Genomic DNA, 23,272 nt, shown 5'->3' with positions numbered 1-23,272 from the left:
CATTCTACATCACCATATTTCAAATATTTGATAATCTTCTGTCCATGCAGCACTATGCACCAGATGAATGTTCTCAGAAATTTCTTCCTGAACTCAAGGCCTGCGTTTGGTACACTACACTCTTTAAGCAAGAAATTCCCTCTTTGCTTTTTACAGTCTGCTTCTTATATCCTCCTTCCTTCATTTGACATGCTTCACTTTGCAGCTTCATTTCCTCTATTACATGGTCCTCAGTTTTGATGTACTCATGCTGAGGTGTAAAAATTCTTCAAGGATGAATGAGCTTTAAAACTGATAAAATCTTTTCTGTAATGATGTTAACAGGAACAGTCATAAAGTGAAATAATTCAGCCAGCTGCTCTGATACTGGTTACAATCTACATCCTAATACCCAAGGGACACTTTAGAAAATTTTAACATCTGCACATCATTTTACTTAAAATGGTGGCCAGGCCACTGGCTAATTATATGAGTGCTTTCTTGTCAGCTAATAAAGCACTGCCACCTAAAATGTGGTGTGCCGCACTCATCACTTAAATTGGATGTCAAGTCTTACATAATTGTAGGCTTGCCCTATTGTAAACTAATAAAACAAACCAACTTGATTGTGGCACACTGATACTGGAACACTACAAGCACCATAGAGTGGTTTGCGTTCTAGGCTAAGGAGGAAACTCATTAGAGACACAGCAACCTATGAGTACAGAAGTTACATATATTCCAACTCATTGTATGTTGGTATAATAACCAACCAGCCATTCTCTTGGATAATTATTCACTCTAAACTGTGCTACTGACAGCTGTCAACTATATCCATAAAAATATTCATTTTACCAAAGAAATCTAAAAGCTGGGGTGCTTTCCATTACGACTGCTGCCCCATTGTGAGATTTAATGTGACCTGGTGGTATTGCAAACACATGTGGCAAACAAAATATACAAGTGGACTCATTCATGAGATGATATGGACCACATAAGAGGAAATCCACTGACATAAACAATTTGAAAAATGGCAGGTCGTTATGGCTTGGCATCTCGGAACTGATTAAAAAGGTCAGCTGTTCGCATACTACTGTCATGAGAGCACCAATGGAAAGTGAAACCATGAGTAAGCAACAAGGAGTTGTAAATCCACGCTTCATCGCAGAATGTAGGGATCAGAGGCTTGTTCACTCTATCTACATCTACATCTACATGACTACTCTGCAATTCACATTTAAGTGCTTGGCAGAGGGTTCATCGAACCACAATCATACTATCTCTCTACTATTCCACTCCCGAACAGCGAGCGGGAAAAACGAACACCTAAACCTTTCTTTTCGAGCTCTGATTTCTCTTATTTTATTTTGATGATCATTCCTACCTATGTAGGTTGGGCTCAACAAAATATTTTCGCATTCGGAACAGAAAGTTGGTGACTGAAATTTCGTAAAAAGGTCTCGCCGCGACGAAAAACGTCTATGCTGTAATGACTTCCATCCCAACTCGTGTATCATATCTGCCACACTCTCTCCCCTATAACGCGATAATACAAAACGAGCTGCCCTTCTTTGCACCCTCTCGATGTCCTCCGTCAATCCCACCTGGTAAGGATCCCACACCGCGCACCAATATTCTAACAGAGGACGAACGAGTGTAGTGTAAGCTGTCTCTTTAGTGGACTTGTTGCATCTTCTAAGTGTCCTGCCAATGAAACGCAACCTTTGGCTCGCCTTCCCGACAATATTATCTATGTGGTCCTTCCAACTGAAGTTGTTCTTAATTTTAACACCCAGGTACTTAGTTGAATTGACAGCCTTGAGAATTGTACTATTTATCGAGTAATCGAATTCCAACGGATTTCTTTTGGAACTCATGTGGATCATCTCACACTTTTCGTTATTTAGCGTCAACTGCCACCTGACACACCATACAGCAATCTTTTCTAAATCGCTTTGCAGCTGATACTGGTCTTCGGATGACCTTACTAGACAGTAAATTACAGCATCATCTGCGAACAACCTAAGAGAACTGCTCAGATTGTCACCCAGGTCATTTATATAGATCAGAAACAGTAGAGGTCCCAGGACGCTTCCCTGGGTAACACCTGATATCACTTCAGTTTTACTCGATGATTTGCCGTCTATTACTACGAACTGCGACCTTCCTGACAGGAAATCACGAATCCAGTCGCACAACTGAGACGATACCCCATAGCTCCGCAGCTTGATTAGAAGTCGCTTGTGAGGAACGGTGTCAAAAGCTTTCCGGAAATCTAGAAATACGGAATCAACTTGAGATCCCCTGTCGATAGCGGCCATTACTTCGTGCGAATAAAGAGCTAGCTGCGTTGCACAAGAGCGATGTTTTCTGAAGCCATGCTGATTACGTGTCAATAGATTGTTCCCTTCGAGGTGATTCATAATGTTTGAATACAGTATATGCTCCAAAACCCTACTGCAAACCGACGTCAATGATATAGGTCTGTAGTTAAATGGATTACTCCTACTACCCTTCTTGAACACTGGTGCGACCTGCGCAATTTTCCAATCTGTAGGTACAGATCTATCGGTGAGCGAGCGGTTGTATATGAGTACTAAGTAGGGAGCTATAGTATCAGCGTAATCTGAAAGGAACCTAATCGGTATACAATCTGGACCTGAAGACTTGCCCATATCAAGCGATTTGAGTTGCTTCGCAACCCCTAAGGTATCTACTTCTAAGAAACTCATGCTAGCAGATGTTCGTGTTTCAAATTCTGGAATATTCCATTCGTCTTCCCTGGTGAAGGAATTTCGGAAAACTGCGTTCAATAACTCCGCTTTAGCGGCACAGTCGTCGATAACAGTACCATCGGCACTGCGCAGCGAAGGTATTGACTGCGTCTTGCCGCTTGTGTACTTTACATACGACCAGAATTTCTTCGGATTTTCTACCAAATTTCGAGACAATGTTTCGTTGTGGAACCTATTAAAGGCATCTCGCATCGAAGTACGTGCCAAATTTCGCGCGTCTGTAAATTTTAGCCCATCTTCAGGATTTCGCGTTCTTCTGAACTTCGCATGCTTTTTCCGTTGCCTCTGCAACAGCGTTCGGACCTTTTTTGTGTACCACGGGGGATCCGTTCCATCTCTTACCAATTTATGAGGTATGAATATCTCAATTGCTGTTGCTACTATATCTTTGAATTTGAGCCACATCTCGTCTACATTCGCATAGTCAGTTCGGAAGGAATGGATATTGTCTTTTAGGAAGGCTTCTAGTGGCACTTTATCCGCTTTTTTAAATAAAATTATTTTGCGTTTGTTTCTGATGGATTTGGAAGAAATGGTATTGAGCCTAGCTACAATGACCTTGTGATCACTAATCCCTGTATCAGTCATGATGCTCTCTATCAGCTCTGGATTGTTTGTGGCCAAGAGGTCAAGTGTGTTTTCGCAACCATTTACAATTCGCGTGGGTTCGTGGACTAACTGCTCTAAATAATTTTCGGAGAATGCATTTAGGACAATCTCGGAAGACGTTTTCTGCCTACCACCGGTTTTGAACAAGTATTTTTGCCAACATACCGAGGGTAGGTTGAAGTCCCCACCAACTATAACCGTATGAGTGGGGTATTTATTTGTTACGAGACTCAAACTTTCTCTGAACTGTTCCGCAACTGTATCATCGGAGTCTGGGGGTCGGTAGAAGGAGCCAATTATTAACTTAATTCAGCTGTTAAGTATAACCTCCACCCACACCAATTCGCACGGAGTATCTACTTCGGCTTCACTACAAGATAAACCACCACTGACAGACACCAACACTCCACCACCAATTCTGCCTCATCTATCTTTCCTGAACACCGTCTGAGACTTCGTAAAAATTTCTGCAGAACTTATTTCAGGCTTTAGCCAGCTTTCTGTACCTATAACGATATCAGCTTCTGTGCTTTCTATTAGCGCTTGAAGCTCAGGGACTTTTCCAGTGCAACTACAACAGTTTACAACTATAATTCCGACTGTTCCTTGATCCAAGCACGTCCTGTAATTGCCAAGCACCCTTTGACATTGCAGCCCATCCCGCACTTTCCCCGAGGCCTTCTAACCTAAAAAACCGCCCAGTCCACGCCACACAGCCTCCGCTACCCGTGTAGCCGCCAGCTGAGTGTAGTGAACTCCTGACCTATTCAGCGGAACCCGAAACCCCACCACCCTATGGCGCAAGTCAAGGAATCTGCAGCCAATACGGTCGCAAAACCGTCTGAGCCTCTGATTCAGACCCTCCACCCGGCTCTGCACTAAAGGTCCGCAGTTGGTTCTGTCAACGATGCTGCAGATGGTGAGCTCTGCCTTCATCTCGTAAGCAAGACCGGCAGCCTTCACCAAATCAGATAGCCGCTGGAATCCAGAGAGAATTTCCTCAGATCCAAAGCGACACACGTCATTAGTGCCGACATATGCCACCACCTGCAGCTGGCTGCACCCTGTGCTCTTCATGGCATCCGGAAGGACCCTTTCCACATCAGGAATGACTCCTCCCGGAATGCACACGGAGTGCACACTGGATTTCTTCCCCTCCTTAGCCGCCATATCCCTAAGGGGCCCCATTACGCGCCTAACATTGGAGCTCCCAACTACCAGTAAGCCCAACCTCTGCGATTGCCCGGACCTTGAAGGCTGAGAATGATCCTCTGAAACAGGGCAGGCAGCTGCATCTGGCTCAGCCAGAGACAGTGCCTGAAACCGGTTTGTCAGACGCACCGGGGAGGCTTTCTGATCAGCCTCCGGGGACGCCTTTCGCTGCCTGCCACGCCTTGGAACGACCTCCCAATCAACCACAGGCGAGGGCTCAGCCCCACTACGGGCAGCAACCGGGGCAACCACAGCGGCAGACCGATCTGGGGACAGACGGGATGAGGTTGACATCCCCGTGATACCCGAGTCCGGCTCCCCACAGTGGTGCCCATTGGCAACAGCCTCAAGCTGCGCGACTGAAGTCAGCGCCGATTGCAGCTGTGAGCGAAGGGATGCCAAGTCAGCCCTCATCCGAACACAGCAATCGCAGTCCCTGTCCATTCTAATCGATGTTTAACAACAGTTACTGAAACACGAGTCCGTGCCTAGATAACGCAAGCGGAACACACAAAGAATGTATCAACTAACCTGTACAAATGCCTAACGACTGCGCTACAATCTGCTGAATTTACGATTACAGTAACTAAAACTCGAAATTGCACCTCCTATACGAAACTCTCACGCAATTTAAATAAGAATCTACGAAGTAAACACTAAAGCGCGATGCTACAACTGTCAAATACTATAATACGCCCGAAATATATGAATTAAACAATGCAAGTACCCAAAAACACGCAAAGAAATTAATTAAACTATCTAACAAATAAGTAAGCTAGGGTTATACGACTTGCTGCTGCAGCTGCTTATCCAACGGCGGCAGGGAGCACACTGACTGGCCAACCGACACTGGCCGTTCACAACAAAAACAGAAGACAGACGACTACGCGAATTTGCACTATTCAGGTACTAAGGCGCGATGCTACAACCCTCAAATACTATAATACGTCCGAAATATATGAATTAAACAATGCAAGTACCCAAAAACACGCAAAGAAATTAATTAAACTATCTAACAAATAAGTAAGCTAGGGTTATACGACTTGCTGCTGCAGCTGCTTATCCAACGGCGGCAGGGAGCACACAGCTATACAGCATGATATTCTGTGATCTTTGCAGACCTGGCAACAGGGTACAATGCTGCTGGAGGCACAAGTGTTTCAGAGAATACTGTTCAGTACACATTGTCGAAAATGGCGCTCCGCATCATACAACCCATTATATTCCCAAGCTGGCCCAACAACACCATAAATTATGGCTGTGATGCACACAGGATCATTGAGATTGGACAGTGGATCAGTGGAAACATGTTGCCTGATCAAAGGAATCGTGTTTCTTTTCCAGACACACTGTCATCCAGGTGAACAACTGCTCAAAATAAGCACTGCGCCACAGACATTGGCTGATGGAGGCAATATTAAGCTATAGGGAACACCACTTGGGTTTCTGGGGGACCTGTGGTACTAACCAAAGCCGCCATAATAACTGTGGACTGGTTGTTACTGGTCTTCCATCCAAAAACTGGTTTGTAACTACTGGTTTGTAACTCCACACTTCTATCCAGTAATAAACTGATAATTCCTTCATATCTCAAAAGATGTCCTATCAACCAATCCCTTCTTTTAGTCAAGTTGTGCCAAATATCTCATTTCTTTCCAGTTCTGTTCAGTATCTCCTCATTAATTGCATGTTCTACCCATCTAATCTTCAGCATTTTTCACTAGCACTGCATTTCAAAAGCTTCTGTTCTCTAACTGTCTGAAATGTTTACCATCCAAGCTTCACTATAATACAAGCCTGTACTCCAGACAAATACCTTCAGAGAAGACTTCTTAGCACTTAAATCTATATTCGATGTTAAGAAATTTATATACTTCAGAATCAATTTTCTTGCCATTGCCAGTCTACATTTCATATCTTTTCTACTTTGGTTATCAACAATATTTTGAAAAGGATAGAGTGCTACTCACCGTAAAGATGACATGTTGAGCTGCAGACAGGGAATACAAAAAGACTCTCATATATTAAGCTTTTTCCAAAGCCTTTTTCGGAAAAGAAAAACACACAAGCAAGCACACCTCATATACAGATGACCACTGTCTCCAGCTGCTCCAATGAGAACGCATCTGAAACACGTTTAATGGGAGCAACAATCCACAGTGGGGCAGGGAACAAGGAGGGTAGGGTAGGGTAGGGTGTGTGGCAAGTGTGCAGGAACTAGAGGTGGCAGAATAAGGCTGCCAAAAACAGTATCAGGAGGCTGTGGGAAGGAGTTGTGTAGCCAGAGAGTAGAGACCAATGAGAGCAAGAGGACATGAGTTGGGTGGAGGTGATAGGTCACATGGGGCAGAAAGAGTTGGATAGCAGGTGTGGGGACAATAGGTTACCATAGGAGGCCGGGATGATTCCTGGAGTGGAAAATGTGTTGCAAGAATAACTCCTATCTGCACAGTTCAGAAAAGCTGTGGTGGAGAGAAGTATACAGAGGGCCTGGATCATGTAGCAGCCTTTGAAATCAAGCATGTTATGTTCAGCTGCATGTTATGCGACAGGGTGGACTCCTTTGCTCTTGGTCACAGTTGGGCAATGGCCATTCATCCTGGTTGACAGTTGGTTGGTGGTGACACCAATATGAAAAGCTGAGTAATGACTGCAATAGAGTTGGTATACGACATAGTGGCTTTCACCAGCCTCTGATGGGGTAGGATAAGCCTGTAACAGGAATGGAATGGAAAGTGCTGGGTGGATGGATTGGGCAGGTCTTGCACTTGGGTCTTCCATGCAGATATGATCTCTGAGGCATAGGTTGTGATTTGGAGTAGCATAGGGATGAACTAGGTGTTTAACAAGGAAAACCATCAAGCTGCCATGCAATTTGAGAAGTTATTTTGTTTTATTTTCACAACCAGTTTCGGCAATTCAGTGTGTCATCTTCAGGCCCCATGTGCACCTCGTGTATAGGCACTCACATATGAGCCTGAAGATGGTATTCTAAATCGCTAAAACTGGTTGTGAAAATAAAATAAAATAAATTTTCAAATTGCATGGCTGCTTGGCCGTTTTCCTTGTTAAATATTTGATGAGCCATTGTCCTGCATCCACAATGAATCAACAGAGATAGAACCAGGATGTTGTTGAGGTTTGGGATGGAACACCACTTTATAAGGAATGGAAAGGTTCTTGGATAAGATATCCTCTATTTCAGGACATGATGTTCCATAGTCGAAGCTCTGATGAAGGATGTGGTTCAGGTGTTCCAGTCCGGGGCCGTATTGGGTGATGAAGGGGGAGCTCCTTTGTAGCTGGTTCATGGATGTTGTGGGAGGATTGGTAGTGTGTGGGGAAACGGCACAGGAGATATGTTTGCGGACTAGGTCTGGTGATGGCCTTGGTGGGACCTAAAGCATACTGAGCATGGGAGTTATTGTCACAGCAGATCCACCGTCTCCAAGTTGTCAGACTGTAGGGGGGATATTTTGGTGTGTAAGGAATGGCAGATGTAAAAATATAGGTATTTTGAAGGAATGAAGTTAGGATATCCTGGCTCTGATTCTAGGTCATGAAAATATCATTAGTGAAACTGAACCCGACCATGTGTTTGGGAGGGGCGGAGGGGGGGGGGGGGGGGGGGTGCCATAGTGGGTGCCCATGGCTGTGCTGTAGATTTGTTGATATACGTTTCCTTCGAAGGAGAACTTCCTCATTCCTTATACACTTTACCAACTACATTGTAACACTGAACTACTACTCCTTTGAAGGGAAGGTATACAAACATGAAAGTTATGTTTTGATGGAGGATGCTGCTTAAGTGACTCAGTTAAAATCATCCTCTGAACCAGAGCAGAAGACAAAAAATATTCTTTGCTCCACCCAGAGTAACGTAACAGGCAAGAGGTACATAGCAAAATTCAGCCATCTATATTCAGCGAAAATGTAGCACTATATTTCGAAAAATTGCGTGAAACATATCAGGTATGTATATATGAGACACACAGAGAAATCAATTATGCTGGAGCACAGTCTAAATGAAGAACACACATTTGATTTTGTGAACACCTGGATGCTGTGCCAACCAAGTTGGTTTAGGTTGTCTGGAAAGCATTTTTAAGAAATCCATAAAAATAAGATCCATGAGAATCTCCTCAATGGGGGCAAAAGTTGTCAACTGTGTTTGGCATGGAATCCTATTGTGTTTGCAGCCTTACACTGAGGGTGCGTCCAGCAGTGGGCATGATTCAAGATGATCAAGAATATTCATGGAGATATAAAATTGTGAGCTCCAGCTCACTCACCCCATCCCCCTCTCTTCCTCAATGGTCCTCCCTGTTCTGTGGCCATGCAAGACCCTGGTACCACAGCCAGCTGGAGGGAGCAGCCACCCCACTAATATACATATAGGGACAGCTGCACTGTCTTGACACTTTGTCTGAAGATAATGATATGAAACTCATCGAAATGTTGCAGTATCTCAGTTTTATCACCAAGCTGTAAACCCTAGTGGTTTTCATATCAGAGAACCAACTCATGTGGGTAACATCTTAGATCTCCTGGTTACAGATAGGCCTGAAGCTTTTGGCTCAGTTAATCCAGGGCAGGAAGCTAGTCTTCCATAGGGTGTTATAATACTGCTGACTAGAGTTTTAGTAGGAGTATAAAGAAAGATATTTCTGCTTCCCAAATCTAACAAGAAATAGATAACAGATTACCTGAGCAGCCAACATCAACTTCAGCCATCAGACTGAAAATGTTGGCTACAAATGGATAAAGTTCAAGAGTATTGTACAATATGCCTTAGACATGTATGTGGCAATGTCAGTTCTAACGCTTTCGACGGCAGAAGAGTGTGTGAAGTGTATGTATGCTACCTTCCCACCTCCTTTACACAAGTTGACTTACTTGGGAGTGCGCAGACAATCTTCTTCGCTGGTTAGGCAGCTGCTGAAATCTCTATAAACTACTTCTCCGAAGGATGATGCTAGTTAAAGGAACCTCTAAGACTCCCTCTTTATTTGTGAAATAAGGAGGTATTCAAAGAATACTTTTAGTCCACTGTCTGTATATTTTAACTTCAACAAAGAACAAAATTCACACTTCTCACATAAACATTCAACTTCTTGTAAGTCAGCCATGTCGTCTCACATTAAAAATAATTAAGTTACATTTACAACAGAGTTGATAAAATAACCACGACTCTATTACACCAGAATCATAAACATGTCTTGCTTCTAACAAGTTTGGAATAAGAGTTTTTTAAGAGTTCTTTTTTCACTAACAATAGCCACTGACACTATTATCATAGAGTTACATAAATACTCCATCCTCTTGTATGCACTCACTAAGCATTCATGGACTGCCCGACAGGTACATGTCGGTGCAGTTCAACTGCCGCCGCATCTACAGTCTTCCTGCGACTGAATTTAAAACTGTACACACAGACGTGTGGTGCGTAGTAGGTAGGATTCCACTCTCTCGCACTCATATCTAAAATATCATGTGTTCCTGACAGTAGAAGGCTGAGTGGTTCTAGAATTTACACGGAAATTCCTAAACACTACACGGTGATGCTTGGGAAAGACCCACCATGGTTCAAGAGAGCTGCCTTAAATAACTGCTCCTAAAGAAAAGAGAGTGCTATAATAAGAACAAACAGGATTCATGGAACTAGTGCTGTATAGAGAAACACATAAGCACAGGTTGTGCATAGCACTGTATACTAATGCCTCTTCTATAGTCTTTATCTTATTCTTGTTTATCCCGGCTTCTTGAGACCACTTGTGAAGAGACACGATATATCAAGTTCTGTAGTGGTGTAGGACAATCAATGAAGTTACACAACAGTTAAATTATTAACTTTTGAAACTGCCAGTTTATTGGCATTTATGGAAAAAAAAACACTCTCATACTCTCATGCAGTCAGCAAACTTCGTGTAACATTTTGTGTGTGTAACGGGCCTTACTAAGTCGCAAATCATTCTAATGAACTTATTAAGCCGCTTTAGAGTGTTGCTAGGCAACGTAATCAACAATGTGATATGTGTCTCAATTAAAACTGGACCTCGATATTTTGAATAAACTCTTTTGGTTCATTTTTTGTCAAAATCAGCACTTGTCTCAAAATTAATTTCCAACTTTGTTCATTAAGTCCAAATTCATTTGTAACTATTGTATGCGATTTACTGGACAGCTCGATCATGCACTGACATGTAAAGTATTTCAAATCGAGCACACAGGTTTCAGTTTTCCCTAATGGGCCAAACGACTCTTTCGTAATAGCGTAATGTGTTTATCTCATGTAAAGTTTAAATGAAACTGGATTTACTCTCCATTTGGTTCAAGATCACAAAATAAAATTCACCACATAGGTCAGCGAACTGTACACATGCACTTTTAGCACTCTAAGTGATAACTTGTCTCAGAGTAAATGCTGCTCATAAATTCACACTTTTTTATGCATGAAAAATTCAAAACACCTTTGTATTAAACAAATAAATTGTGGCATGTAATTAGTAATTAAACTTTTCCGATTCTGAATATACTTCAAGAACTTGTATTTCATAATCAATAAAATTTTATCGCCTGAGAGAAATTATTAGTTTGCTAAAACGGATTTAGCTTACAGTCAACTCACGTCTGGACAATGTCGTCATGAATCAACAATTGCTTGGAATTAGTGAAATACCTGTGCTGAAAAATACTGTCCATTGAGTTATTTACTGACTTTTATAACAAATTCGGTGCCCCTTGCATCGCTGCAACTGAACACATTGACTGGACAACAGTAATACAGGTTACAGACTAGGCCAAGCACTCATTGGCCAGGGTCTAATGCATGTGGCCTCTATAGGAGCACCTGTGAACTATATGGACAAGCAATCTTTGAAATCATGTCCAACCTGATAGAAAGTACATCACTCCTCCCTTCCAGGGGCGGGAAAACATTTCCATAAAAACACTAGGCACAGAAAAAGACATGGTACAGAGAAAATGCATGGTATAGATGGTACAGAGAAAAGGCACTGAGATTACAAGTAATGGAAAACACCAAACACCATTCCATCGCCTGACGATGGTGGCTGCTGTAGCATGTGGTGGGCAGGCACTGGCAAGCAGAAGTGGAAATGATGAGGGGGTGGTTTGGTGCAGCATACATCCTCTCATGAGAGGTTATAGGGCAGGACCAGGAACAAAGTCTCCTTAGTGAAGTCCACAGCAAGGTCAATGGTCAGCAGCAGGGGCAGGGGGGTGGGGGGGAGGCTTCAGAGATGATGGCTGCACAGAATGCAGCACCAGAAATGGTAGTGGATGTGGTATCAGGTGCAGCAGGAACTGCAACAGCGACAGCAGTCGAGGAGTGGAGGCAGAAGCAGAAACCACAAACAGTAATCTTTATGGCAGTGACCCCCACAGCGGCACGAACTGGACCATCTGCGACACAGGAACAGGCATTGGAGGTGGTGAGGGCAGGAGAGGCAGTGGGCCTTCAGAACAGATCCCGTTGTGCACAGACACAGCTGGTCAAAGTGACAGGATGTCCACCTGTTAGGAGTGTGGACAACGCAAATGCACCAGCCCCGCTGATGCTTGATGTTGGCAGTAACCCAGTTTGCTGGCAGCTTAAGCCTGGAGGCTAGACAGGTGCACCCAGCTGGAGCCATCATGGAGACAGCAGACATGGCATCGGCTGAAGCAGGTGAAGGAGGGTCTGTGGCTGGTGTAAATGTAGCAGCTACACTGGGCTCTTGTCCCCATACTGGAGTGAAATGGTATGAACTAAAAAAATGGTTTAGAGAAGCTTCAAGGGGCCTGTCAGATACATATTTCTGCATTTGAGTTTTAAATGTTCGAACCATGGGTAGGCCTCACCATCAAATTGAGGATGAAATGGGGGAGCTATGAGATGGCAAACACCACTACCCTGACAGAAAGATGCAAATTCTCAGGAAACAAACTGGGGGCCATTATTGGTACCTACGGTATACGGAAGTTCCTCAATAGTAAAAATCTTAGACAGGGCTGAAATAGTGGTCACTGCAGACATTGACGGACAATGTGCCATGTAGTGGAACCTGGAATGGGTGTCCACTGCAATGAACCAATACCAATTTAGGAAGAGCCCCGCACAATCAACACATAGATGCTCCCGCAGGCACTGTGGCATTCGCCAGGGGGAAAATGGCACCTGCAGGGCTGCCTGTTGCTGAACGGTGTGTGCAAATGGTGATAAGCTGTGAAATATCCCCATCTATGCCTGGTCAATGCACATGCAGGTGGGCCAGAGCTTTGGTGTGACAGGTCTCCAAACAACTGCCATGCAGAAGCCGCATTACATTATGACATAAGGAAGAGGGAATCACAATCCATGGAGCAGCATCCTCTGTAGCTAACAAAAGAACCCCATCAAACACAGAAAGTCGGTGCTGGAGGACAAAGTAATTATGGAAGGGATCCTAGGCACAGCTCAGAGGTTTTTCCGGCCAAACACACTGCACAAAAGAGAGGACCTGACTTAGTGCAGGATCCATGGCAATGTCCGATGCTATCATGGCATGAGGGATGGGAAAACCATTGACACTGTTTTGGTTCCTAGTATGTAAATAGAAACAAAGCAACTTGTCCTGATTGAGTGCCAGCTCCAGTCTGATTGGAAGCAGAAATAAGGCATTGGCATTGGCATGTTGCACTCTCTGCCAATAATGGATTTGATAATGATAACGGGAAAGAAAGAGAGCCCACTGCTCTAAATGACGTTCTGCCTTGTCTTGCATGGAAGCTGAAGGGTTAAAAATAGCAACCAATGGCTTGTGATCCATGGTGCAATGGAAGCTAGAACCATACAAGACAACCTGAAATTTCTTGAGGGTGAGCACAATCACTTAAGCTTTCTTTTCAATCTGAGAATACCACTGCTGAGCAGTAGTTAAAGTCTTAAAAGCATAAGTATTGGGTTGTTCAGACCTGTCCCCATATTTGTGCACCAACACTGCACCAAGACTGTCTTGAGAGGCATCTGTAGCTAGCACGAGATGCTGACCCAGCTGAAAAGTGGTCAGACGTGGGGCAAATTGGAGCTTAGATTTAAGCAAAGTGAATGCTCATTCACCAGCTGAGTACCAGAAAAAAGGCTCATTGTTACAAAAATGCACATACAGCACTGCACAATGGTGGATGTATCTGGTAATAATTTATGGTAATAAGCAACTTTACCTAGAAATGCCTGCAGTTCCTTAATGGCAGTCAGCCATTGCAAAGCCACAATTGCATCAACATTGTGACACAAGCTTGACCACCCCTGTGCGAGAAACCTCAAAACCTAGGTACTCAACTGACAGCTGAAAAAATTTGAGATTTGCACAGTTGCACTTGAGACCCACAGACTACAAAGCCGAAAACAATGATCGAAGATTATCTTTGGAAAGAACGCAAAACAATAATGTCATCAAGCTAATTGGTGGATCCTGGTACAGAAGCTGTCAGCTGTTCTAAAAAATGCTAAATAATTGCAGGTGTGCTAGCAACACCAAAAGGCAAGCATTGGTATTGGTATAGGCTGACAGATATATTGATCATGAGAAGGCACCTGCCAATAGATGTATTGACAATGAGAAAGCACCTAATGACCTCATCCAAGGGGAGCTGGAGCTACGCTTCCGATGAATCAATCTTGGAAAAGTAGTGGCCACCTGATAATTTTGCAAGCAACGCATCAGAGCAGGACAAAGGATATGTATCTATTACACACTGTGCATTAAATAAAACAGAAAGAAACTTCCACATGGAAAAAATATATTAAAAACAAAGATTCTAAGACTTACCAAGCGGGAAAGCGCCGGCAGACAGGCACATGAACAAAACACACAAACACACACACAGAATTACGAGCTTTTGCAACTGGCAGTTGCTTCGTCAGGAAGGAAGGAAGGAGAGGGAAAAATGAAAGGATGTGGGTTTTAAGGGAGAGGGTAAGGAGTCATTCCAATCCCGGGAGCGGAAAGACTTCCCTTAGGGAAAAAAAGGACAGGTGTACACTCGCACACACACACACACACACATATCCATCCGCACATACACAGACACAAGCAGACATATTTAAAGGCAAAGAGTAAGGGCAGAGATGTCAGTCGAGGCGGAAGTACAGAGGCAAAGAAGTTGTTGAAAGACAGGTGAGGTATGAGTGGCGGCAACTTGAAATTAGCGGAGGTTGAGGCCTGGCGGATATCGAGAAGAGAGGATATACTGAAGGGCGAGTTCCCATCTCCGGAGTTCGGATAGGTTGGTGTTGGTGGGAAGTATCCAGATAACTCTGACGGTGTAACACTGTGCCAAGATGTGCTGGCCGTGCATCAAGGCATGTTTAGCCACAGGGTGATCCTCATTACCAACAAACACTGTCTGCCTGTGTCCATTCATGCGAATGGACAGTTTGTTGCTGGTCATTCCCACATAGAAAGCATCACAGTGCAGGCAGGTCAGTTGGTAAATCACGTGGGTGCTTTCACATGTGGCTCTCCCTTTGATCGTGTACACCTTCCGGGTTACAGGACTGGAGTAGGTGGTGGTGGGAGGGTGCATAGGACAGGTTTTACACCAGGGGCGGTTGCAAGGGTAGGAGCCAGAGGGTAGGGGAGGTGGTTTGGGGGTTTCATAGGGATGAACCAAGAGGTTACGAAGGTTAGGTGGACGGCGGAAAGACACTCTTGGTGGAGTGGGGAGGATTTCATGAAGGATGGATCTCATTTCGGGGCAGGATTTTAGGAAGTCGTATCCCAGCTGGAGAGCCACATTCAAGGTCTGATCCAGTCCCGGGAAGTATTCTGTTACAAGTGGGGCACTTTTGGGGTTCTTCTGTGAGAGGTTCTGGGTTTGAGGGGATGAGGAAGTGGCTCTGGTTATCTGCTTCTGTACCAGTTTGGGAGGGTAGTTGCGGGATGCGAAAGCTGTTTTCAGGTTGTCGGTGTAATGGTCGAGGGATTCAGGACTGGAGCAGATTCGTTTGCCACGAAGGCCTAGGCTGTAGGGAAGGGACCGTTTGATATGGAATGGGTGGCAGCTGTCATAATGGAGGTACTGTTGCTTGTTGGTGGGTTTGATGTGGACGGATGTTTGCAGCTGGCCATTGGACAGATGGAGGTCAACGTCTAGGAAAGTGGCATGGGATTTGGAGTAGGACCAGGTGAATCTGATGGAACCAAAGGAGTTGAGGTTGGAGAGGAAATTCTGGAGTTGTTCTTCACTGTGAGTCCAGATCATGAAGATGTCATCAATAAATCTGTACCAAACTTTGGGTTGGCAGGCTTGGGTAACCAAGAAGGCTTCCTCTAAGCGACCCATAAATAGGTTGGCATACGAGGGGCCCATCCTGGTACCCATGGCTGTTCCCTTTAATTGTTGGTATGTCTGGCCTTCAAAAGTGAAGAAGTTGTGGGTCAGGATGAAGCTGGCTAAGGTGACGAGGAAAGAGGTTTTAGGTAGGGTGGCAGGTGATCGGCGTGAAAGGAAATCATATGGGTGCTTTCACATGTGGCTCTCCCTTTGATCGTGTACACCTTCCGGGTTACAGGACTGGAGTAGGTGGTGGTGGGAGGGTGCATAGGACAGGTTTTACACCGGGGGCGGTTGCAAGGGTAGGAGCCAGAGGGTAGGGGAGGTGGTTTGGGGATTTCATAGGGATGAACCAAGAGGTTACGAAGGTTAGGTGGACGGCGGAAAGACACTCTTGGTGGAGTGGGGAGGATTTCATGAAGGATGGATCTCATTTCGGGGCAGGATTTTAGGAAGTCGTATCCCTGCTGGAGAGCCACATTCAAGGTCTGATCCAGTCCCGGGAAGTATTCTGTTACAAGTGGGGCACTTTTGGGGTTCTTCTGTGAGAGGTTCTGGGTTTGAGGGGATGAGGAAGTGGCTCTGGTTATCTGCTTCTGTACCAGTTTGGGAGGGTAGTTGCGAGATGCGAAAGCTGTTTTCAGGTTGTCGGTGTAATGGTCGAGGGATTCAGGACTGGAGCAGATTCGTTTGCCACGAAGGCCTAGGCTGTAGGGAAGGGACCGTTTGATATGGAATGGGTGGCAGCTGTCATAATGGAGGTACTGTTGCTTGTTGGTGGGTTTGATGTGGACCGATGTGTGCAGCTGGCCATTGGACAGATGGAGGTCAACGTCTAGGAAAGTGGCATGGGATTTGGAGTAGGACCAGGTGAATCTGATGGAACCAAAGGAGTTGAGGTTGGAGAGGAAATTCTGGAGTTGTTCTTCACTGTGAGTCCAGATCATGAAGATGTCATCAATAAATCTGTACCAAACTTTGGGTTGGCAGGCTTGGGTAACCAAGAAGGCTTCCTCTAAGCGACCCATAAATAGGTTGGCATACGAGGGGGCCATCCTGGTACCCATGGCTGTTCCCTTTAATTGTTGGTATGTCTGGCCTTCAAAAGTGAAGAAGTTGTGGGTCAGGATGAAGCTGGCTAAGGTGACGAGGAAAGAGGTTTTAGGTAGGGTGGCAGGTGATCGGCGTGAAAGGAAGTGCTCCATTGCAGCGAGGCCCCGGAAGGTGTACACGATCAAAGGGAGAGCCACATGTGAAAGCACCCACGTGATTTACCAACTGACCTGCCTGCACTGTGATGCTTTCTATGTGGGAATGACCAGCAACAAACTGTCCATTCGCATGAATGGACACAGGCAGACAGTGTTTGTTGGTAATGAGGATCACCCTGTGGCTAAACATGCCTTGATGCACGGCCAGCACATCTTGGCACAGTGTTACACCGTCAGAGTTATCTGGATACTTCCCACCAACACCAACCTATCCGAACTCCGGAGATGGGAACTCGCCCTTCAGTATATCCTCTCTTCTCGATATCCGCCAGGCCTCAACCTCCGCTAATTTCAAGTTGCCGCCACTCATACCTCACCTGTCTTTCAACAACTTCTTTGCCTCTGTACTTCCGCCTCGACTGACATCTCTGCCCTTACTCTTTGCCTTTAAATATGTCTGCTTGTGTCTGTGTATGTGCGGATGGATATGTGTGTGTGTGTGTGTGTGCGAGTGTACACCTGTCCTTTTTTTCCCTAAGGGAAGTCTTTCCGCTCCCGGGATTGGAATGACTCCTTACCCTCTCCCTTAAAACCCACATCCTTTCATTTTTCCCTCTCCTTCCTTCCTTCCTGACGAAGCAACTGCCAGTTGCAAAAGCTCGTAATTCTGTGTGTGTGTTTGTGTGTTTTGTTCATGTGCCTGTCTGCCGGCGCTTTCCCGCTTGGTAAGTCTTAGAATCTTTGTTTTTAATACACTGTGCATTAATAGTGACACTGAAGTCGCTGCAGAGCAAAGCATACCTATCGGCTTCTTAATGATGACCAGTGGTGTAGTCCATTCACTGGAAGAAAAACGCCAAATGAGACTGAGCAATATCGAATAGTTTAATTTGGCCTTGACAGAATTGTGCAGTGTGAGAGGCACCTGAGAAAAACAAGGGTGGGCAGACTCTCATGGTAATGTGGGCCTGGAAACTGGTAGCACAATTGAGCCCAAGGGAAAACAGAGACAAAAACTCAGAGCAGAGGGACTCCAGTTGCTGATACAAAACTTGATATGACACTAAATTTACCTCATTACCAATGGAGAAAACAAAAGCATTAAACACATCTGACTCAAAAACAGGTCTGTGATCTGGGAACGATCCACAGCAAGGAAGTTGAGGAGGCATGCAACAAATTTGTCAGAGACAGGAATGGAGAACTGACCTAGCACCAGAAACTGCTGTTTATTGTAGCTAACCAACTTCCATGAATCCTTTGTTGGGGGAGGGGAGCCAAAGCCCACATACGTTTGTACATTTACTAAAGTCACCACAGCTTCTGTGTCCTCTTCCATTTTTAGTGGTTTATTAAACACTGCAAGTCAATAAACCATTTGTTTGGGGAAACAGTCATTGTAGAGATAAAATTTATGTCTATTGGTACTACTGTGTCCACCATGTTTGAAGAGGAGATGCAAACTCGTGCTATGTGGCCTTTCTTTTTACACTTGTTGCAAACTGCCCAATGCTTAATGCACACAGGACACTCATTTTATATGAAGCAGCACGGGCAAGATGGAAGGGAGACACGTGGCCCCTGCTGTGATGCATTTTGTTGATGCTGCAGCCGCAACCGAAGCTGCCCCATGTGACCCTGAGTTGAAGGTTGTACTGCTGCAATGGCTCGCCCATCATCCTTAACACTTGCAGTATGCCTAACAGGGGTTGACTGAGCAACTTCCGATATCTCCTCGCACGCAGCAATCTGATCACCTGGGGCGTATGACACTTCAAAGGACTGTGCTATACTGAACGCATCCATAAGTGTCAGATTCCCACACTTAATTGCTTTTTTGTGGATTTCACTATTCAGGGCCAGATGAATAACAACATCACACATCATGTTATCGGTGTAGGAGTCGTAATGGGTACTACTGACAAATTATAATGATGGATCAACCCACATATTTTTTGTAAGATTGGTTTGGGCATTTCTGACAATCGTCAATTTCTACACACATCACAATGACATGCATTCTGTCGCAGTAGTAGTTTGAGAGAAACTTTCACATTCCATTAGGTGATAAGCTGGTCAGTTCCTGCAAAGATGCAAGTTGTCATATCAATTGGTAAATGTGCAGTGAAAGCCAGGAAAAAAAGAAACCCCTACACAGGTTGGCATCGTCCATGCAAAAAACCTGGAAATGTTGGCATAACCATGTCTTGTAGAAGTTCCAATTTTCAGCCGATTCACCATGTGCTGAAAAGGACAATGGTTGCACTGATAGAAGAGTAACCTGCTGCTAGCAGGTAGCTGCCACTTAGAGCGGTAGTGAGAGCCTGCTGTTGTTTCACAAAAGCTTGTTGCTGGGCAATGATACATTGGACTACTTCTCCCATTGAGAGATTTGCCGGGTGACATAGCACTGACACTAACATATGGAGAAAATGTAACCCTCACTCATCGCCAATTTTGCTATAGCAAAGAACAAACGCAATCATGGGATGTAATTCTGTATAGAGCAACGCGTAAGGTGCAATGAATCACAAATAGTGCATAGCACTGAACACGTTGACTGGACGGCAGTAATATAGGCTAGAGAACAGGCTGAGCATTTGTCTGCAATCACTTAAATATACTGTTTCTTTGACAACTCACCAGAGCTGCCAGGGGGCCAACCCAGATGGCCTTATAACACCTACACTGTACGTCAGCAGCTAAATATGACACTATCACACAATAAGTGTTACCCTCAGAGAGGAATTTTGTATTTGACTGTGTTTTTACCTAATGAGTAGAGGTTGTTGTTGTTGTTGTCTTCAGTCCTGAGACTGGTTTGATGCAGCTCTCCTGCTACTCTATCCTGTGCAAGCTTCTTCATCTCCCAGTACCTACTGCAACCTACATCCTTCTGAATCTGCTTAGTGTATTCATCTCTTGGCCTCCTTCTACAATTTTTACCCTCCACGCTGCCCTCCAATGCTAAATTTGTGATCCCTTGATGCCTCAAAACATGTCCTACCAACCGATCCCTTCTTCTAGTCAACTTGTGCCACAAACTTCTCTTCTCCCCAATCCTATTCAATTCCTCCTCATTAGTTACATGATCTATCCACCTTATCTTCAGCATTCTTCTGTAGCACCACATTTCGATAGCTTCTATTCTCATCTTATCCAAACTAGTAATCGTCCATGTTTCACTTCCATACATGGCTACACTCCAAACAAATACTTTCAGAAACTACTTCCTGATACAGAAATTTATATTCAATGTTAACAAATTTCTCTTCTTCAGAAACACTTTCCTTGCCATTGCCAGTCTACATTTTATATCCTCTCTACTTCGACCATCATCAGTTATTTTACTTCCTAAACAGCAAAACTCCTTTACTACTTTAAGTGTCTCATTTCCTAATTTAATTCCCTCAGCATCACCCGACTTAATTCGACTACATTCCATTATCCTCGTTTTGCTTTGGTTGATGTTCATCTTTTATCCTCCTTTCAAAACACTGTCCATTCCATTCAACTGCTCTTCCAAGTCCTTTGCCGTCTCTGACAGAATTACCATGTCATCGGCGAACCTCAAAGTTTTTATTTCTTCTCCATGGATTTTAATACCTACTCCAAATTTTTCTTTGGTTTCCTTTACTGCTTGCTCAACATACAGATTGAATAACATCGGGGAGATGCTACAACCCTGTCTCACTCCTTTCCCAACCACTGCTTCCCTTTCATGCCCCTCTACTCTTATGACTGCCGTCTGGTTTCTGTACAAATTGTAAATAGCCTTTCGCTCCCTATATTTTACCCCTGCAACCTTCAGAATTTGAAAGAGAGTATTCCAGTCAACATTGTCAAAAGCTTTCTCCAAGTCTACAAATGCTAGAAACGTAGGTTTCCCTTTTCTTAATCTTTCTTCTAAGATAAGTCGTAAGGTCAGTATTGCCTCACGTGTTCCAACATTTCTACGGAATCCAAAGTGATCCTTCCCTAGGTCCGCATCAACCAGTTTTTCCATTTGTCTGTAAAGAATTCATGTTAGTATTTTGCAGCTGTGACTTATTAAACTGATAGTTCGGTAATTTTCACATCTGTCAGCACCTGCTTTCTTTGGGATTGGAATTATTATATTCTTCTTGAAGTCTGAGGGTATTTCGCCTGTCTCATACATCTTGCTCACCAGCTGGTAGAGTTTTGTCATGACTGGCTCTCCCAAGGCCGTCAGTAGTTCTAATGGAATGTTGTCCACTCCGGGGGCCTTGTTTCGACTCAGGTCTTTCAGTGCTCTGTCAAACTCTTCACGCAGTATGATATCTCCCATTTCATCTTCATCTACATCCTCTTCCATTTCCATAATATTGTCCTCAAGTACATCACCCTTGTATAAACCTTCTATATACTCCTTCCACCTTTCTGCCTTCCCTACTTTGCTTAGAACTGCGTTGCCATCTGAGCTCTTGATATTCATACACGTGGTTCTCTTATCTCCAAAGGTCTCTTTAATTTTCCTGTAGGCACTATCTATCTTACCCCTAGTGAGATAAGCTTCTACATCCTTACATTTATCCTCTAGCCATCCCTGCTTAGCCATTTTGCACTTCCTGTCGATCTCATTTTTGAGACGTTTGTATTCCTTTTTGCCTGCTTCATTTACTGCATTTTTGTGTTTTCTCCTTTCATCAATTAAATTCAATATTTCCTCTGTTACCCAAGGATTTCTCGCAGCCCTCGTCTTTTTACCTACTTGATCCTCTGCTGCCTTCACTACTTCATCCCTCAGAGCTACCCATTCTTCTTCTATTGTATTTCTTTCCCCCATTCTTGTCAATTGTTCCCTTATGCTCTCCTTGAAACTCTGTACAACCTCTGGTTCTTTCAGCTTATCCAGATCCCATGTCCTTAAATTCTCACCTTTTTGCAGTTTCTTCAGTTTTAATCTACATTTCATAACCAATAGATTGTGGTCAGAGTCCACATCTGCCCCTGGAAATGTCCTACAATTTAAAATCTGATTCCTAAATCTCTGTCTTACCATTATATAATCTATCTGATACCTTTTAGTATCTCCAGGATTCTTCCATGTATACAACTTTCTTTTATGATTCTTGAACCAAGTGTTAGCTATGATTAAGTTGTGCTGTGTGCAAAATTCTACCAGACGGCTTCCTCTTTCATTTCTTAGCCCCAATCCATAATCACCAACTATGTTTTCTTCTCTCCCTTTTCCTACTGACGAATTCCAGTCACCCATGACTATTAAATTTTCGTCTCCCTTCACTACCTGAATAATTTCTTTTATCTCATCATACATTTCATCAATTTCTTCATCATCTGCAGAGCTAGTTGGCATATAAACTTGTACTACTGTAGTAGGTGTGGGCTTCGTATCTATCTTGGCCACAATAATGCGTTCACTATGCTGTTTGTAGTAGCTTACCCGCATTCCTATTCATTATTAAACCTACTCCTGCATTACCCCTATTTGATTTTGTGTTTATAACCCTGTAGTCACCTGACCAGAAGTCTTGTTCCTCCTGCCACCCAACTTCACTAATTCCCACTATATCTAACTTTAACCCATCCATTTCCCTTTTAAAAATTTTCTAACCTACCTGCCCGATTAAGTGATCTGACATTCCACGCTTCAATCCGTAGAACGCCAGTTTTCTTTCTCCTGATAACGACATCCTCTTGAGTAGTCCCCACCCGGAGATGTGAAATTGGTGACTATTTTACCTCCGGAATATTTTACCCAAGAGGACACCACCATCATTTAATCATACAGTAAAGCTGCGTGCCTTGGGAAAAATCACGGCCGTAGTTTCCCCTTGCTTTCAGCCGTTCGCAGTACCAGCACAGCAAGGTCGTTTTGGTTATTTTTACAAGGCCAGATCAGTCAATCATCCAGACTGTTGCCCTTGCAACTACTGAAAAGGCTGCTGCCCCTCTTCAAGAACCACACGTTTGTCTGGCCTCTCAACAGATACCTCTCCTTTGTGGTTGCACCTACGGTACGGCTATCTGTATCGCTGAGGCACGCAAGCCTTCCCACCAAAGGCAAGGTCCATGGTTCAAGGGGGGAGGACTTTACTCCTATTGATAATAATCACCACCTGAACCATTAACTTATTCAGCACCAAAAAGTTATCAGAGACCTTA

At 44.1% G+C, this 23,272-nt stretch overlaps 1 protein-coding gene across 1 annotated transcript in view; it reads left to right on the top strand.

The window, feature by feature from the left end:
• The window catches only part of LOC126278599 (gastrula zinc finger protein XlCGF57.1-like), a 486,383-nt gene that overhangs the window by 233,000 nt on the left and 230,111 nt on the right, over positions 1-23,272 (top strand). The window lies entirely within an intron of this gene.

This window comes from Schistocerca gregaria, chromosome 6 (genome assembly GCF_023897955.1).
Source record: "Schistocerca gregaria isolate iqSchGreg1 chromosome 6, iqSchGreg1.2, whole genome shotgun sequence".
NCBI lineage: Eukaryota > Metazoa > Arthropoda > Insecta > Orthoptera > Acrididae > Schistocerca > Schistocerca gregaria.
Note: the sequence above shows the minus strand (reverse complement) of the source record. Positions and strands in the feature narration are given on the sequence as shown.